A 14,556-nucleotide genomic window follows, 5' to 3' on the forward strand; every position below is an offset into this window, starting at 1 on the left:
CACATAACATACAACACATAAGACAATAGTAAAGGCCTTATGGCTTTACACAGGTGAAATCTCCATTGCAATGTTTAAAAACTCCACAGTCAAAAAATAGAACTGATCATAAAAACATTAACCTAGGTCTGTATGAGCTCAAAAAATAAAATAGAACTTCATGATGTGGGAAAAGGCAATAATAAAATAGATATTGAAAAAAGCATCCTAGGTTCATTAGCCTCCAGGTGTGGGAGAACCACTGTCGCAGATGTAAGGATAGCCAAACTGGAGTTCTGGATATCAACTGTTATGGATTTGAGCCATCTTCTTTTTGGTATGTAGAAATCGCTTTAGTTAATCTCTCTGGAATCCACTCGGCTGCTGTTCTTCCTGTGGAAACACACAAACAGACCCCCGACTCCAGACAATCACTGAGTCAGAACATTTCCATTGTCCTGTTAGAATATCCTACCAAAGTACCTTGGGCTTATGTACATTTTTTGGACACATATGCCTTTCCGCAGCAGTGAGCCCTGATGAATCCAAATTTTAAAAGTTTAGAGTAAAAAGGGTTATTTTAAGTTTATCTTTGGGGGATATATACCCCTTCCCAATTCCCTCTTTTTCCTTTAATAAGTACATTTTAATAGTTTGATGAGCTCTTTCAACTATGCCTTGTCCCTGTAGATTGTATGGGATTCCTGTTATATGAGTAATGCCAAATGATGAGCAAAATTGTTTAAAAGAGGTAGAAGTATAACCAGGGGCATTATCTGTTTTTAACTGTTTTGGAATGCCCACAGTGGCAAAATTTTGTAAGCAATGAGCTATCAGACTCTGTACAAAAGGGGAATTTGGACCATACGTCTCACATGCACTTTTGAGTTCTTTAATAGTGTTAAATGGGATTACAGCATGACTCTAACTCTCTGATCTTGCTCATTAGCTTGCTCAAAAACTGGAAAGAGGTGAAAACCACTAGTATCCTCTCCCATTTCTTGAGCCATTTTAATACCTCGCTGGACTGGGGTAAAAAAAGTCATTTTTAATTCAGCACACCTGTTAAATTTGGTCCTTCTAGCAGGTTCTGGCGGAATTTGAATAGCTTGGACAGGCAGTGTTAAACGCAGCCTATTAAAATTTCTCTCTAAGTCCTGAATTTCAATGTCTGATTCTTCTTCCTCAGACTGTGAGCCACGGTCGGACTCTGAACTATCGCCATTTTGAATTTGGGTTTCTAAACCACGTGGTTGAGAAGAACCCTGAGCCCCTCTAGGAATCTCTTCCGTATTTTCCTCTCCAGCAAGATCATCTACCTCTTCTGGAGGGCTCTCTGGGATTTCGGAGGTTTCTCCTCTATGATGCTGCTCTGTACAATCCGCCTGAAAGATAGCCTGATCTTGGGAGTTTAAGTTCACATTTTTAAACTTTGGCTTGGCCCCTAGTGCCTTTGTTTTTAAATGGCTTAAGGGAAAGGGAATTAACTTAGCCTCAGGATGATTTTCCATTTGAATAGACTTAACAGCTCCTTGAATGCCTTTTAAAAGGTCCTCAGTGGGCCACGAACTCTGGCCCATATATTCAAAAAGACAAACTTCTAGAGACGTCCAAGTTTTCTGTATATTTTCTATGCCTCCATGTAGTTCATTAGAAAGGCAGACTCTCTGTAACTTTTTTCCTAATTTGTCCCAAGTAAGTAAATTTGGAGACTCCTGTTCACAAAACCAAGGACAATATTCACCTACAATCTTTAAAAATTGTAATAACTGAGATTTCTTTATCTGTTTTCCTTTCTAATTAATTATACTGTCTAAAATAGTCAGGTACATTTCCTTATCCGTAGAAGTTGAATTTCCCATTTTAATTAATTTAACGTCTCTTTCCTTCAATAACTCCAGGTACTTTTGTGACCCAAACTGTCACCTCTTCCTTTATCTTTATTTTCTTCCTTATCTTTATAGCGTGCTCCCACTCAATCTAACTAATCTAGAATGCTCCCCTCGTGGGCACCAATTCCACCACGCGGCATGCGCAATGGTTTCCTTAATGAGGTTCTAGGCATAAAGTTAGTTAGAAGAGATCGAAATAAAACACACAGACTCAGTTACCTTATTTCTATTGCTAGGTCCGAGACGGCTCCCCTCTCTTGTTCGCTCCTCTAAGCGCCCAGCAGGGCAGCAAGGATTACTCAGGGCTAGCAGGAGAGAGAGAGAGAGTTTGAACATGTCTGGAGTAGCCTTTTATTGGGGAACAAGAGATGCAGGGGAGAAGTCCATCCAATGAAGGTTGAGGGGGGCTGCACTCCAAGGTCAGGGTCAGTGATTGGGTCCCTGGGGTCAGTGGTAAGGCACACCCCCACACAGATGGGCTCTCTCATCAGGAAAGGGCCAGGAAAGCTTCGACACAGCTAAAGAGCCTCAGACCCTTAACGGGAGTCACCCAATCACGTGTCAGAATGGCTTCCCACACGCTAGATTATAATTTTTTAATAAGTTTGTAAGTGTGGCATAACATTCCAGCAACGTGTTTGTATCTTTGTGTGCCAATAATACATCATCCATATAGTGAAATATTTGTAGTTCAGGATTTTGATTTCTAAGTGGCTGGATTGCTTTGTTAACATAAATTTGACACATAGTTGGGCTGTTAGCCATCCCTTGAGGGAGTATTTTCCATTCATATATCTGATCAGGACCTTCATGATTTGGTGCAAGGATAGTAAATGCAAAAGGTGGACTATCCTCAGGATGAATTGGAATTGAAAAAAAACACAATCTTTAATATCTATAGCTAAAACATACCACGTTTTTGGCAAAGCAGACAATTGAGGAATCCCCAATTGAGCAGGTTCCATAACAACCATCTCATTATTAATGGCTCTTAAATCTTGCAATAATCTCCATTTACCAGATTTCTTTTTAATGACAAAAAAATGGGAGTATTATGGGGAGATACAGAAGGTTGTATATGTCCCTCCGCTAATTGTTGTTTGACCAGGTCATGGGCTACTTGTATCTTTTCTTTAGTCAGGGGCCACTGAGGAACTCATACTGGCCTTTCTGATTTCCAAGTAATTTTTATTGCCTCAGTGACCCCTCCTGAAAACCCAATCCATATCTGTCTGTTCCTTGATCTATTTGTATTTGGTGCTGCTATACCTTGTTCTTGTTCTCCTTAGTGCCGCAGTCTGGCTGGTCACAATTCAGGAGCCACTTGTCAAAAGAAACTAACTTTGTTTTTAGAACCACACACGACAAACAAAACAGCTCCTCAGGAAAAACACTCAGAGCCCAACTGCCATCACCGGCTTCCACAAGCCTCTCACCCACACAAACCTCACCACCTCCCACAATCCTCCTGCTCTTGAGGCCTATTGGCTGGGTCGTGTGGGCGGAGCCAAAAAATTCCCCCAATGAGCAGCTCCATGGTCTGAAAGGAAAGGGAAACAGCCCAATGAGCATCACCGCCTAGGATCCGATCAGCTAGATGTTGCTGGGGCCTCTGTGAGCCAATCATCAGCCGGCAGCTGGAAGTTTGCTGGCAGCTGGACGTTTGCTGGGGCCCCTTTGGCTATGGCTCTCAAAATCTCCCCCTCTCTGTTTAAATAACAAGCATGTGGTCTTGGGACCCTGCCTGCCTTAGGTTGTCCAATACTACATATGGTCATTACCCATCTTCGGATGAGCTGACCTCAGGGCGTCAGCCTCCTGTCTTAGGTTGGTACCATTGTAAATGGATCCTACCCGTCACTGACTACCAGTCCAGTATACAGCCACACCTGTGGAGAGGTCTTTGTACCAGTGGGGGGGTGAGGTTCTTTGCCTCACCTCTGTTAGCCCCCAAATTTTAGCTGAACGATCATGACAAGCAGAAGGGAGGAAGATACACCAAGCCAATTGATGGCTCCTTTTGGAAAAATTGTACCACCAATGACATCATCAGCAAAAATACCCCAACACTACCACAAGTCACTGCACCAACAGATAGTTCACAGTGCATACAGGTGAGTTCACAATGCATACAAGTGATACATAGTCCAGGCAAGTTCTGCAAGCAGTTCAGTGATGGCTATTGCAGAAGCTGTAGATTGGTTTTATCTTTGTCTTTATCAACACCGGGATGAAGATAAGAATTCTGGCAATAATGGCTAAAGAAAAAATTATGTAACATTCCAGAAGGCACTAAAAGAAAACAATTTTCTTAACAATTTACATTATCTTGAAGAGAATTATTAAATATAATGAAAAGGAAAGGTGAAAGTAACAAACAGATCTGTTAACCTCCTTTTTTGTTCACATATTAAAAAAATCCTCAACAGTTGTTTACCCAATTTTAATTAAACCATTTAAATCATGAGAATAAAAAAAATATTTGGATCCATTTTTTCATGAGCGCTCATCATATAGGATATATGGACATACGTACATTCAAACATATAACACAAAACACAAGTGTGCACACATAATACATACAACACATAACATAATATTAAAGGCCTTATAACTTTTTACAGGTGAAATCTCCATTGCAATGTTTAAAAACTCTATAGTCAAAAAATAGAACTGATCAGCAAAACATTAACCCAGGTCTGTATGAGCTCAAAAAACAAAATAGAACTTCATGATGTGGGAAAGGGCAATAATAAAATAGATATTGAAAAAAGCATCCTGGTTCTGTCACAGATGTAAGGATAGCCAAACTGGAGTTTTGGATATCAGCTGTTATGGATTTGAGCCAAATCATCTTCTTTTTGGTCTGTAGAAATCGCTTTAGTTAATCTCTCTGGAATCCAAATCGGCTGCTGTCCTCCCTGTGGAAACACACAAACAGACCTCCGACTCCAGACAATTACTGAGTCAGGACCTTTCCATTGTCCTGTTAGAATATCCTTCCAAAGTACCTTGGGCTTATGCACATTTTGTGGACACATATGCCTTTCCTGATGAATCCAAATTTTAAAAGTTTAGAGTAAAAAGGGTTATTTTAAGTTTATCTTTGGGGAATATATACCCCTTCCCAATTCCCTCTTTTTCCTTTAATAAGTACATTTTAATAGTTTGATGAGCTCTTTCAACTATGCCTTTTCCCTGTGGATTGTATGGGATTCCTGTTATATGAGTAATGCCAAATGATGAGCAAAATTGTTTAAAAGAGGTAGAAGTATAACCAGGGGCATTATCTGTTTTTAACTGTTTTGGAACGCCCACAGTGGCAAAATTTTGTAAGCAATGAGCTATAACATCTTTAGTTTTTTCTCCAGCATGAAGGGAGCCCATCAAAAATCCAGAAGAAGTATCAACTGTAACATGCAAATATTTTAATTTTCCAAATTCTGGCAAGTGTGTGACATCCATCTGCCAAATATGGTTTGGTATCAGTCCTCTAGGATTGACTCCAAGATTAACTTGTGGTAAAAAGGTCACACAATTTTGACATTGTTTTATTATTTGTCTGGCGTGTTCCTTAGTTATTTTAAAATGCTTTTGTAAAGTATTAGCATTGACATGGAACATTTTATGAAAATTTGTAGCTTCTTCTATTGTAGAGAAAATATGTATGTCATGTGTAGTTTTATCTGCTAAATAATTGCCCAAACTAAGGGCTCCAGGAAATCCTGTATGTGCCCTGATATGTCCTATAAAGAACGAATCTTTTCTGTCCCAGATTAGACTTTGTATAGTGGAAAGCAAAGAGAAAACAGTAGAGGAAGGGGAAATCCTACCAGCGTCTTCAAGGGATATCATAGCATTAACTATATACTGACTATCAGAAAATAAATTAAATACAGAATCTTTAAACATCACAAAAGCTTGTAATACTGCATCAAGCTCTACCTTTTGAGCTGATTGTTTGGGTACTAAAAATGTAAAAGTTTGATCAGGTGTAACTATTGCTGCTGTACCATTATTTGACCCATCAGTGAATACATTTGGAGCATTCATGATAGGGGTTTTTTCTTGTCATTTTTGGAAAAACTTCAGGATGCGAAGACCAAAAAGACAACAAAGGATTAGATGGTAAGTGATTATCAAATGAAACATTAGATTTACACATGATTATTGCCCAAGTATTTAACACATTAGCTAACTTATCCATTTGATCCATTGCATATGGAGTAATAATTTTATTGGGAGAAATTCCAAACACTCCCTTTGCTGCTTTTATTCCTTTGATTCCTTTATTCCTTTTATTCCTTTGTATTAATTGTCCTACAGCCTCAGGATACCTAGTAAGAATAGTGTTAGGAGAATAAGATAAATGTATCCACAATAATGGACCTTCTTGCCAAAATACTCCTGTAGGAATATTTTTTGTTGGTAGTACAATAAATAATAAAGGCGAACTTATATAAATTCTATCCAAATGCATATATTCCATATATGTTTCAATGATTTTTAATGCCTTTCTTGCTTCAGGCGTTAACATGCGGGGTGACTTTGGATCTGATGGACCTTTTAGGATATCAAATAAAGGTCCCAACTCTCCTTTTGGTATGCCTAGATAAGGCCTTATCCAATTTATGTCTCCTAATAACTTTTGAAAGTCGTTAAGTGATTTGAGTTGATCTACTTGTATTTGAATTTTTGGTTGAGGATAATAGTACTCCTAAATAATTAATTGGAAAATTTAATTGTACTTTATCTATTGCTATCTCTAGATTATAATTTTTTAATAAGTTTGTACGTGTGGCATAACATTCTAGCAATGTGTTTTTATCTTTGTGTGCTAATAATACATCATCCATATAGTGAAATATTTCTAGTTCAAGATTTTGATTTCTAAGTGGCTGGAGTACTTTGTTAACATAAATTTGACGCATAGTTGGGCTGTTAGCCATCCCTTGAGAAAGTGCTTTCTACTCATATCTCTGATCAAGACCTTCATGATTCAGTGCAGGGATAGTAAATGCAAAACGTGGACTGATCTTTTTTCTTTCCTAAAACCTTGTCTAGCCATAATAGTGGGCGCATTTGAATTGATGTTATTTGTTAATGTCAAACCTAATTGATCTAGGACATCTCGACCCCACAAATTTATAGGAAGATGTTCCAATACATAGGGCTGTATAGTTCCTTCACATCCTTCAGGATCCTTCCAATCTAATACCATTGCACTTCTATGGAGATTAGTCACCACTCCTAGGCCTCAAAGCATTTGAGTGGCTTGTTGTAACGGCCAATGTTTTGGCCATTCTTGACGAGAGATGATGCTAAGGTCTGTACCTGTATCCAGTAGCCCATTAAATTCATGTCCTTGAATATTTAGTTTTAGCAAGGGGCAAGAATCTAAATTTAAAGAAAGCATAGCCCAATCTACTCCTGTGGAGCCTAATCCCCTGGAACCTCTTTCTATAGTACGGCTGGAAAATTTATCATGTAGGCTGCGTATTATTAATAACTGTGCTATTCTATCTCCTGGTGAAAGTACTGATATACCCCTTGTAGAACTGGCTATAATTTTTATTTCACCTTCATAATCGGGATCAATCACCCCAGGACTTATCATAAGTTCTTTTAGAGTAGAAGAACTGCGTCCCAATAATAAGCCTAGTGTTCCTTGGGGAAGAGGTCCTTTTACCCCTGTGGGAATGATTTGAACTCCCATCTCTGGAGTTAGTACTGCTCTGGCGGAGGCGCAGATGTCCAATCCTGTGCTCCCTCTGGTTTGTCTGATGAGGGATCTGATGGACAATGTGTCTTGGGCCCTGATGGTGTTGCTGGGTTCCTCCAGTGCCCCTTATATTTGTGGTCATGGGCCCCGGAGCCCTGGGCCCCCCTTTCCATTTTTTGGCGATGGAGCCCGATGCTTTTCTCCGTGATATTGTGGGTAAACACCTGTTCTTTGTCCGTTTTTTAGTAATGGAGTACCCTCTATGGTGGTTTGAGAACGGCATTCATTAGCCCAATGTCTCCCTCTATGGCATCGTGGGCAAATACCCGGTATTCTACCCCTTGGATACCTAGTTTTGTTAAACCCTCCTCCTATGGGGCAATTCCTTTTAAAATGTCCTGTTTGTTCACAATTGTAGCATGTTTTTGGCCTGGCATCTAAAGCCTGTTGTACTGCAGCTGCCAAGACTTGACCTTGTTCATTAATGTCTCTACATAATTTAATATATGTGTTTAAATCTTCATGTTTCCATGGTCTAATGGCTTCCTTGAACCATCGATTTACTTGCTCAAAGGCTAGCTGTTTAATTAATGGCATTGCTTGTTCTGTATCCCCAAAACTCTGGTAGCTATTTGAATAAGCCTATCTACAAATTCAGTGTAAGGTTCATTAGTTCCTTGTATTACCTTAGATAATTGACCTTGTAAATCTTCATGTCCTTGTAAAGTCTTCCATGCCCTAACCGCATCTGCAACGATCTGTGAGAATATGGCAGGATCATGTCCAATTCGTTGCTGCTGACCCTCATAAGGTCCCTTTCCTAACAACATATCTAGATTTCTCTGAGGATAACTGGCTGCTGCATTTCGCCTAGCTGTCTCCATGCAAAATTCCTCATTGGCAACCTTCCATAACAGGTATTGTCCTCAATTTAACACAGCTTTACACATACTAGTCCAATCTGCTGGCGTCATGTTCAAGTTGGTAATGGATTCGACCATGCTTACAGTGAAGGGTGCTTGAGGACCATAGATTGTTACAGCCTCTTTTAGCTGCTTCACTGTTTTGAAATCTCAAGCATGGTGAATTTGCTGCTCTCCTGCCATCTCAGATACAGGGCATGCTAATCTTTGAGGTCCTATCTCAGGATCCCATCTATCAACTACAGGGGTTGAGGGCCACTCGGCATATGTTGTCTCCATAGGTGGGGCTGTTAGTTGGACACTTATGCCCTCTGGTGATAGAAAGGTGTTAGTAGCAGCCTCCTGTTGTAACTTTTCCCCTGATGGCTTTTTTTGCTCTAAACTTTCTTCCCCTTTCTGACTATCTCGAGAGGCCTCCTCTTTTTCCTGATCTAATATGTCTTCTCCCATAATCTGAACTGAAGGCTTTGGACTAGGCAAACAAAACCGTATCATCATCCACAATGGCAATGTGCCAACTGGCAGAGTTCCTGGGTTTTTCTTTTCCCTGTCCCTTAAATCTTCACCATGATGGTCCCATTGTGATATATTCAACAACTCCTCCTTAAAAAGCCATGGGCTACATTTTTTAATTCTATCAACGTATACCCTAACTGCTCTTGGTTTTACTGGGGTGCCTCCTTCCTCTAGCATATTACTTAACACTCTTTTAGTTCGTTTTTTTACTAATTTCTAATCCCATATTTGTGCTACAAGGATAACACAACCCAACAAGATAACACAAAAGAAAACTGAAAGAGAGTGAAATAAAAACGGAACAAAAAAATCATTGTATCAATTTTCCTATTTTCTTGAAATGTATATTTGTGGTCGATCTCTGTCTCTTCCTCAGGGGCAAACCACTTCAAACCTTGAGCCAACCATTTTCCCCAGTTTGCCTGAGAAATTTCTAGGGACAGGCAGCTTGAAACAGAAACAAAACAAATCAAAACGAGAACACATTGTTTTGAAATGGTCACCCATTCTCTCGCCTTTCCTCAGGGGCAAGCAATTTTACTTACCCCCAAGCTTCAGGCGTCCCCTGCATGGGCCACCAAATGCCGCAGTCTGGCTGGGCACAAATCACAAGCCACTCAAGCAGGAACAAACTTTATTTCCAAACTCCCATGAACGCCACCCACACGGCCTTCTCCGGGACACACCACACACCAACCAACGCGAACTCTCCAGGAATCCCCGCGAGAGCTTAACCACGGACTCTCCAGAAATTCCCGCAAGAAGTCAACCGGAACTCAACGGGAACTCGGTAAGAACTCAAAAGTACTGGCAAAATGCTAGGCGCCATCCCAACTCGGCTGTGGCTCTCAACAACCAACCTTCCTCAAAGCACTCACAAAACCTTACTGCTGCCAATGCTTCCTCTGACCCTGAGATGTACATGTATGTCCCACAGCTTCCCAAGGCTTGCGTTGTGTATGGGGAACTTAGATTTCCAGAGTGTGAGCTGAAGAATTGCCTGCTCTGCTGCCATAGAAAGGGAAGTTTCTCAGGTTGACAGTGCTCATAGAGGGAGAACAGTGAGAATGAACCCCTCAGGGAATACACTTGGTAGACAAGGTACACATCAGCCACACAGTGAGGTCCTGCGAGGATGGCCTGAGGCCTGAACCTAAGCAACTTCATTTTAAAAACTTCAGTTTGAAACCTGCAGTCTCACCAGGCGTGCCTAATGGAGCCCTCCAGTGTGGCCCTCAGACATAAATAAGTCACTTCCCCGCACCCTGGTAAACAGAGAGAAGCCTCTGGCAGGCTGTCCTCGCCTGATAGGAGGGAAAGGCGAGAAGACCAGATGTTTTAACCCCAAAGTGATGATGTCCAGTGGTAACTGATAAGGATTGAAAGGGGGTCAAAAAGCCCCAAAAGTTAGAGCAAGTGAACAGACATTCAGCCAGGTGAAACAGGGATGCACTAGAGCTAGAGAACTTGATGAGGACCTGGACTAACATCCCATCACTTGTCATCGTTTGCCTGACCCTCTGAATGATCCTCACCACTCTCAAACTCTACCGGCTCATCTGGACCCTGGTGAGAGCCGCAACTTCTCCCCACGACCCTCTCCTCAACTGGCCGTCCACTCCACGCCAGGAGAAGCCTACCTTATTTCTGGACCTGGTCGCCACGGTCTGAGTGAGTGTGCATCTGCTGGATTTAAAGCATAAGGCTTGAGGCTTTTGAACTTAGCACACAGAGGCAATGTCTGTCATTAGTCTGTCATGATTAAGTGTGTTTGCAGTGCTTAGCATTAATCTAGAGTGGTTTGCTGTGAGTTGATTATGTCTATTGCAGTGTCTAGCATTAAGAATTGTCATTTTCTTGATTAAGAACCTATAGAGTGAAATCGTGTTGAGTGATTTGAGTGAATAAAGCATTGGAAAAAGGAAGAAGCACGTAGACATTCTTTACTTCTCCCCCTCGACTGCATACATTGCAACTTTGCCCTCGAGAGTTACACAATTATTGAACTTCAAATGCACAGCTGGGACAAAGCAGGCCCTATAGAAAGGAAAATCTAAAGTATGAGGTGCACCATTATTCAGGTAGAAGGAGGGATGATGCTGGCATGATGACCACAGTGCAGAGCCTCCATGACACACAAGATCCTTATGTGATGTGGGATGGGGGTCTCTGTTGCCTGGCAAAGCTTCAGATCTCCAAGGTTATCAGGGTGTCATGATGTCACAGGTGGGCTCTTCTCTGGCAGACAATCATAGAACAAGGTACAGTCATCAACGGACACCAGCTAAGCTCTCAAAAGCGCATGTCAGACTCTTGGGTTAATATGTATTTTGAAATCCAGAAGCAGAGGTGAGTAACTCACATGTGAGCGGGGTCTGATACTGCTTGAGGTCACATTCCTGAGACAAGGGAAGGTTCACAAGAGGTTCTCAACTAGGAGTCTGCTACGATGAAGGCCACACCCCTGAAGAAAGGGGAGTTCACTGCAAGTTGTTCATATGGGGGTCTGAACAAATGTCCCACTCTCAAAGGAAGGGGCAAACACACTCTGAAACATCATGTGGCAAACTATGTGAATCATTTCGGAGCTACAAAAGGGACCTGAAAACCGTTTCTGTGAAATGTAGCCATTAGAGATGAAAGTGCATTATGTCTTTCAGTCTTTTGAATGAGAGGAGAGGATCTTAATTTTCACAATTGCTGGTTAGCAGACACAGCTAGACTAACAGGCATTTACGCTGAGTACATTTCTGTGATGTTTACTTTCCCTGACTGTTCAAGGCACTGTTACCCTGATCTCAGCCCTCACTGTCACTTGAATATGCACAGTCATCTTGGTAAAATGAAAGTGGAGTTAGGTTAACACTGGACCTTTTCTCTAGTATGATAACTCATTATAATTGGAACTTTCCTTATTACTTTGTCCAGCTTTGTTTATCTTCAGCAGATTTAAGTAAGTGCCTTAGGGTTTCAAGATTACTAAGGTGTCTTGGCAGCTTAGGAATCAAGGTCATGCTATATTCTTTTAACAAGGTATATTGAACCTACTAAGCAAGTATAACATGCCAGAAGGCAGTTCTGTAAGGCTCAATCATCATGGCAAGGAAAGACCCTGAGAACTTCAAAATGTGTAATTTAACAACAGATTTTTCCTACATCTTTTTATGGACACCAAGGAAGTATGTTTTGGGGGGTTTTGGGGGGGGTGTTAGTTGTAGATGGACACAATATCTTTAGTTAGTTTATTTATTTTTATGTGGTGCTGAGGATCAAACCAAGTGCCTCATGTGTGCTAGGCAAGCTCTCTACCACTGAGCCACAACCACAGCCCCAAAAGTGTGTTCTTTAAAAAAAATAAAATACCTGTTTTAAACCAAGAGACAGTAAAGATGTCAATTAATGCCTATGCTTATAAGGTCCTTCACCCAAATGGAAATTATAGATATTATTTTTTATAGTATGTTTTTATAGTTGTTTTGTACTTGCATTTATAAGTCGATTTTCTTCTCTGTCTTTGGAAGTTATGGACTGCCTCTTGTCAGGTGTTAATTTCTATTTCCAATCGTGACTCCCTTTCTGAACTACCAATTTAGGAATAATTCTTTCTTTCCCCAATTGATAGTTAATATAACCTTTTTCATATGCTGATGAGACTGAGTGGAACCACAATAAATCCTCTAGCTGCACTTGATTTTAGTTACTTCCTTTCAGTTAAACATCACTCATTTTGGAGGTCACAGTGCTGAGCAATATGGTATTACTCTCCCACTACCCTTGCTATAGGTAAACCTCTGACAAATATGATAAGGGTTGCTGAGGATTCCTTTATAGGACGAGAAGGTCACTTTTGTCAAAAACGCTGTCTGACAGGCATGTTTGGACATCAAAAGGCCCCAAAACTGCACCTTCTTCTCATGCTAACAACCATTTGAACATATAACCCATGAGGAGACATAATTATGATTATGCATACTCAGAACACTGATTACGTCAACCCCAATCACATATTCCCATTTGCCAGACCTCCCTCTTCTTTATCCCATAAACATCTCCAAACTCTACTGTGGGGGTGGCAGGACGACAGACTTGGGTCATCCCGTGCACCAAAGCCAAGTAAACAAGCTCCTTCTCTTTTGTCAAAGCTGTCTCAGTGACTGGCAATGAGAAAAACAGGACTGATGCGGTAACAGAAACTTTTTAAAAATATTTTTTAAATGTTGTCAATGGACATATATTTTATTTGTTTATTTATATGTAGCGCTGAGGACTGAATCCAGTGTCTCACACATGCTAGGCAAGCGCTCTTCCACTGAGCTACAACCCTAGTCCCGCAACTTCTTATTAACACTTGATGTTCCTATACTGCATTTTCTGGAGCATTTAGCCCCATTGAACTGTCAACTCTTGTGTGGGGACCAGTTCTGAAAGCATAAACAAACCAGACTGAAAATCACGATCCAGAGCCCTCTCTCAGGCACTGCCTTTTTAATCAGCAGGTGCTCTCATGTTCCAAGCTCCTGCACCACCAGCCATCAGCGAGTGGCCCTCCTACCCAATCTAACTCAACCCACGTCCTTAATCCACAACCTCCTGCACTGGCTCACCACACCTAGGGAAGAAGGCAGCTGGCAGTGTGGAGAGGCCAGACCAAACCTACTCTACTCAAACACACAAAGCCACTTCATTAGCCAAGTAAAAAAGACAACCCAGAGGGTTACATTTCCTAGGCTTCCTCTGTGTACCAAGTTTCCAACAACAACCTGGAGAAAAGGGGAGTGAGCAAATGCCTGATTGACAGGGGATAGACTGGGGTTTGGGAGCAAGAGCAGAGAGTTTGGTTACACAACAGCAATTACAGAGGTCCTTCTGCTCCTGGAAATGCCGAACAAGCACCCATAAATAAGGACACAAAACAGAAGACTTGTGCATTCTTTTGTTGTCAATAAATGTGTGAGGGCTGGGGCTGTAGCTCACTGGAGGAGCACTTGCCTACCATGTCTGAGGCACTGGGTCCAATCCTCAGCACCACATGGAAATAAACAAATCAAATAAAGGCCTGCTGTCCATACACAAGTACAAAAAATTTATAAAAATATGTGTGATATCGTACTCGAGTTTGCAGACTGAGGGAAACTGGGGGACTTGTAAGGTCTCTATTGTTTTCTTACAAGTGCTTGTGACTTTATAATTACCTCAATGAAAATTTCCACTGGAAAAAAGCAAGATTCTTTGACTTTTTGTTAAGCTACTGCCAGGAAAATCACCTTGAATTAGCAACAAAATTAGAATTTGTGTAAAGCAGCCCCATGCAAAAGAGTTTTTTGCAATGATGCAAGTACCCTCTATGTACACTGCTCATACAGTGGTCACTCACGCGTGTGAATCTTGAGCACTTCAAATGTGGCAACTGAAACTAAAAATGGAATTTTTAATTGCCTTGGCTGTGCTCAATTTAGATTTAAATGGCACTGTGTTTAGTGGAACAGGACAGAAATGAAACTTGATCTAGTCCCCTCTTCCCTAG

The sequence above is a fragment of the Ictidomys tridecemlineatus genome, chromosome 3 (assembly GCF_052094955.1).
Source record: "Ictidomys tridecemlineatus isolate mIctTri1 chromosome 3, mIctTri1.hap1, whole genome shotgun sequence".
Taxonomy (NCBI): Eukaryota; Metazoa; Chordata; class Mammalia; order Rodentia; family Sciuridae; genus Ictidomys; species Ictidomys tridecemlineatus.